A 6072-nucleotide genomic window follows, 5' to 3' on the forward strand; every position below is an offset into this window, starting at 1 on the left:
TGAAACAATAAAAAATTCAGCGCGCGTGAAAAATTTTTCGCCGCCCATAGGCTTTGATGGGCGTCGGTGAATTTTCGCCGGCATCTCATTTTTGGCGAAGCTAAATGGGTCAAATTTGGCCAAATATAACAGCCAGACAGATCCAGCTTTTAATAGCAAATATCTGTAAATGGGTAACAAATGTATATTGGGAAGGCAAGACAGGCAGGAGATTGAAACAAATCTAACTTTTAAAGGGAAACTATCGCGAAAATGAAAATTTAACATAAGCTTCATCATACTGAAATAAGAAACTTTCTAAATACAATCAATTAAAAATTCAGTACAGTTTCTGAAATAATCAAGTTTATTTTTACTATTCCTCTCTCAGCATCTGTTTCTCCTCACTCTGTCTTCATGCAGGAGTTGGGTGTCAGATGAATGATCCAATATATCTTATAGGGGGGGGGCTCCTTTTGCCTAGAATATGTTTTAGAGCTCATGCTATTAAAATTACTAGAAATCCTGTCTCTCTACATGCAGAATTTGTGCAGTGATTTTGTTTGTACTGGAATTGGTTATTTGAATGAGCGCTAATACATCTACTAGGAAAGGGAGCCCCCTGTAAGATATATTGGATCATTCATCTGACTGATGCTGAGAGATGAATAGTGAGTATAAACTTGAATATTCAGGAACAATGCAGAATTTTTAATTAATTGTATTTAGAAAGTTTCTTACTTACAGTATGAGAAAGCTTATATTAAATTTTCATTTTCGCGATAGTTACCCTTTAAATACAGATGGTCCCTATGTAAGATATTACTTTTCAATGTCAATAAAAATGTATCTAAGATAAGTCAGTAATAGAACATTTTGTGGTGGCCCGTTCTAACCCACTGACATTCTCTTGCACTCAGCTATTTAACACTTGGATTACGAAGCAGTTTGAGTTGTGCGTCTCAAAGCTGGAGGTCATTCACCACAAATAAGGCGCGAGATAATCTGAATCAAGTTGCACCGTGAATGTTGTGCCTAGACATGTAGAACACAACTGTCCACTTGTTGAGAGATGTTGAGGAACTGATAAAGAGCTGATGATCAGACCCAAGAAATATTTGCATTAATATGATACACAGGAAAATAAAATGATATTCTGTTCACCCTTTAAGACAAATGTGCTGGCGTTAATAACTGACATGAAAAACTCTCATCTATATTGGGGAGAAAAGAAAGGTGAGTACTAGTTAAAGGGGAAGGTAATGATCCAGTCTTGAAGGAACTGGACCAATGTGTTAATGTCAGATAAGAATTGTAGCTGGTGAGACAATTTTGCAGTACAGAATGAATTCACACCTGTATTATTTTACACAAAGAGGTTGTTGTGGGAGAACTTCACTGGCCATGATAAGTACAAACATACAAGAGAAAAATAAACAATCAATACACATTCCCTGACCTCTTGTTTCACTAGTAATTTAGGGACAGATTTATCAAAATATTAGAGCTCACCGCAAAAAAATATCAAATGGTGAACTCTAATTTTCACCCATTGATAACTTCAATTCTCATAATCTCATAGGAATGAATAGAAAGTGAGTGAATTTTTCTGTGGTGAGCTCTAACCTTGTATTTTGATGAATCGGCCCCATTGGATCTATAAAAGTGCATGTCTTCTTTATTTTTTGTTTTATAAAATCTGACTTTTAAAAAAATCATGAATTTTTCAGAATGTATTAAACCCTGAGGGCTAAAAAGCCCGAATATAAAAACACAGCATCTCAAACCTGTCGAGGTTGCATAAAAGTCAATGGGAAAAGTCCCATTGATTTTTGGTTGTGTCAGGGTTTCGGGCAATTTCACAATGTTTTCGGAGCTTTCGGGTGAAAAATTTTTCGGGAAAATGTAATAATAAATAAGCGTTAAAAACCCGATAGATCGGAGTTTGTAGCAGCCAATATTGAAATAAATTCGAAACTTGATAAACAACCCCCTTAGTTATAGGCGTTTGGTAAAACGGCAAAAAATTTGTGAAACACGTTGAAATCAATGCGTGACAATTTTTATGCGTGCGAAAATTCTGACGTGTTCTGACAGTTTTGCGAATGTATTTGCCGGCAGCGAAACAAGAAAATTTGCCCAGAATTTGCACCTGGCTAATTAATTTGCCATCACTAGTGACAATATGATCATAAAATTGGTAAGCCACCATACTACATCATGGTCACCTTTATTATTTTGCTTCAATCAAATCTTTAAATTTCCTCTGGTCGTTCATTTCAAATTCAGCACATCAAGACCCCTGACTAGTTAATTTTTACTTAGTATTCTCCTAAGACCTGTGGATAATGGGTCCCAAACAGTTCATATTATTGCCCTCTCCATTCAATGTATAATTTAAAAAGTGCTGCAATTTGATAATATAAAAAATCTTATTGCCCAGTTAAAAGCTATCTAATACCAAATGTTAACAATAATGCTAAACATTTTTCGACTAATGAAAGGTCACCTGTAAGTTACTACAGGGTGATTTTGAACATGATTTTCTAAAACATGTGAACACCCTTATATTTTTATTATATTTAAAATTAATGTTTCTTTCTTATTTTTACAGCTTCTCCAATTGGAGATCATCATCAGAACATCACAGAACACAAATGAGCCGAAAGAATATAAACCAGATTAAAATGAAATGATAATAAGATTTTAAACGCATGATTGTCATATGTTTTATAGGTTAAACCAGTGGTTTCCAAACTGTGCCTGAAACCAGTTATTGTGGAATTTGGGAAGAATGCATATTTGCTTTCCTTGATGTTAACCTCAGCCTGGAGGTCAAGTAGGATGAGATGTGGGGCAAAAACTTATTCACAGCTCTAGTTATTTATTTCCATAAATCCGTAACATTGTTATGAGCTGTGAGCCCAGATCATTCCTTCTCTGTATATTTTTATTTATAGATGTGGGAGGGAGCTGCAATAGTGTTTCCCTTAGACAGTAAAGTATGTGGGTATAGCTTATTATGGCTCCTGAAAATTCCTTCTCTGTATATTTGTATTTATACATACGGCCAGGTGCTTTGATAGTGTTTCCCTTAGACAATACAGTATGATGGCATTGTTTATTGTGAGCCCAGAACATTCCTTCTCTGTATATTTGTATTTATACATATGGGAAGGAGGTGCCATATTGTTTCCCTTAGACAGTACAGTATGAGAGTATAGCTTATTATGGGTCCAGAGCATAGCTTATGTGTATATTTGTATTTATATGTATGGCCAGGTGATTCCATCGTGTTTTCCTTTCTAGTACAGTATGAGGGTACAGCTTATTTGCCCAGAACCTTCTCTGTATATTTGTAATTGTACATATGGGATGTGCCATATTGTTCCCCTTAGACCCTAATGGCACAGGACATTAATGATACAGTATTGTATTTGTTTTACACTTGTTGTACAAAATGAAAAGCATCAATAAATAATGTTTTTATCTGAACATTTAGATCCCTGTTTTATTTTTAATTAATGAACTTGATCAATAATATCATTGGATGATCCTTTCACACAAACCTGGTTTAGTCTGCATTAACACAAAATGGAGTTCCAGAAAATTTCAACCAAATGTAATCATTCCTCATTATTTGGATTTGTGCAGCTAAAGATGGCGATTCCATTCAGAGGAGTAGGCCTTTAATAAGATGTATTATTATATATTGTGAGTGTGGGTGCTGTGTGAATTTGCCCTCTAAGGGTACAGAGTAGTGTTGGAAGGGAAAGACTGACACTACTAAGAGACCTGATAATACAGTCTCAGACAAGCATTGAAATCTACTTATAGAAAACTATTCTCCACCAGCCGTCTGGCAATGAACCACACATGACCCAGTGCTGTGTTTCATTAGGGTATGTGGAACTATTAGATGTTGAACTCACATTTAAATATGTCATGTTGCCCTGTATAGTACAAGGAATTTTAAATGTCATTCTACAGTGGATTCGATACCCTAGTGGGGGGGGGGTCTTAGAAATGGAATTACTTGAGTCTATTCTTGTGTATTTTGGAAGAAAGTGACACTAACTGAACTAAGAAAGTTAATTTATGGTGAAGATAACAATGAACACATTTAATCACAATTATTAGATTTGCTTTGTAGTGTAAATATGCATACTTTAGGCAGAATAATTAACATTTAGGGTGGTGAAGATTCTGGGAAATGTATTTACCCAGCAACAAATCGCCTCTTCCTTGGGCGACTAATCTCCTTGAAAAGCCTTTCCGTCCGCTAAAATGTAAATCTCCAGCTGGATAGCACTTGGAGTGATTCGTTTTCCGAAGCTGGCCGAAGTTTCCACGTGAGGCAACTTCGGAAAACGAAGCGCTCAGAGTGCCATTCCACTAGTGATTTTGATTCTAGCCGGCAGTAAGGATTTTCAGGGAGATTAGTCGCCCGAAGAAGAGGCGATTTGTCGCGGGGGCGGCTAAATCTCCCAGAATCTTATCGTGTGTCACCACCCTAAAGGTTGGGATTTTGTCATAATTCAATATTAAAAATCTTGGCTGGTGGCGAAATTTTTAGCTGCAGGATCATTCAGGGTTATTTTTTACAGCAAAAGTGGTGGGTTTTGTGCCCCTAAATCCAGGCAAAACACAGTCATGAATATTAAGAAATCAGCCCCCATGTATCCACCCAGGATTTTCATGTAGATAATGTCTAAGTAATTTATATATCCTACCTCTCATTACTTTCATCTGTTATACCACAATAAAGACCACAATGGAGTGTGAAATGATGGCTTACTTCATGATTTCCCACTCAAAATAATGGTGTATTTATTGACAGATCTGAGCTAGTTCCAAAACATGAATATACGCCCCATCAGTTTATATTTAAAATGTGTATGTGTAAATACTGTGTATATATAATGAGGTCAAATGTATGAACATATGTTTCTTTATACCTTAAATTATTTTGAAATATAAATAGATTGAAAAATATATTTAGGGTTTTTTTTTATCAAAGGTCGAGTTTGTAAGGTTTGTAAGGTTTGTTCGATCTCGAAATAAACTCACAACATGAATGTTTGCTTATTTATGAAAAAAGGGGAATGCAAAAAACTTGATTGAATGCAATTGGGGGGGAAAAAAGGCATACCACAAATTGATCAAGTTACAGGCTAAAAAAACCTCAAATACCTAGAGTTTTGAAGTGCAAACCGTAAAAAAATCAGAAAAATCATGAGGGCAAAAAGCATCTTCAAATGGTTCAAGGGACCTATGCCATTAACTTCTACATGACCTTGACAGGTTTTAGCTGGAGTATTTTGGATTCAGGCTTTCAGCTGCTTCGGGGCATATTAAATCTCTAAAAATGTAATTTTATTTATCCTAAAGAATTCAAGATGAGTGAAAACTACCCCAGAAAAAACACAACTTGACCTTTAATAAATTACCCCCTTAATGTTTTGGAACCAGCAACTTCAAAGTTCAAATTCTACTTCAAATTCAAATTGATACTCCAAATTCGATATGCTTAATATGTATGGCTACAGCGATCTGTGAATCAAAACCAAGAATCTCGGGAAAATAATAGAAAAAATTAATAACCTCAACAAGCTGTGGAACATTAGTTGCTTAGAACAATTACCTCTTGGATCAATATATGATCAGGGATCATTCAAATATCAATCAGGTTAAGGAACAAAATTTGAGGAGTTCATGGCATTGCACTGACACAAGTGGTGATCCCATTGATGGCTCAAGGGAGAAACATTTGGATCAGTATGCATCCAGATCAGGTGAAATCACTGGGGTTCATTTCATTAATAAACACTGGGCAAATTGGTACCTGGGCAGTAACCCATAGCAACCAATCAGTGATTAGCTTTTTTTTAGCCAGTTGCAGGTTGAGCACTGAAAACAATCATCTGATTGCTTGTGTCTTTCCCTGTATTAGCAGTTTTGTGGTATTTATTATTTCTTTCTGGATCAGCATGATTTCAGGCAATGGCAAGCAATAGCTAAGGGTATTTGAAAAAGTTATGGAATATAGGTTAATTTCAAAACATATATAAATGAAACATTAGAGACCGGGAA

Source organism: Xenopus laevis, chromosome 9_10L (assembly GCF_017654675.1).
Source record: "Xenopus laevis strain J_2021 chromosome 9_10L, Xenopus_laevis_v10.1, whole genome shotgun sequence".
Lineage (NCBI taxonomy): Eukaryota > Metazoa > Chordata > Amphibia > Anura > Pipidae > Xenopus > Xenopus laevis.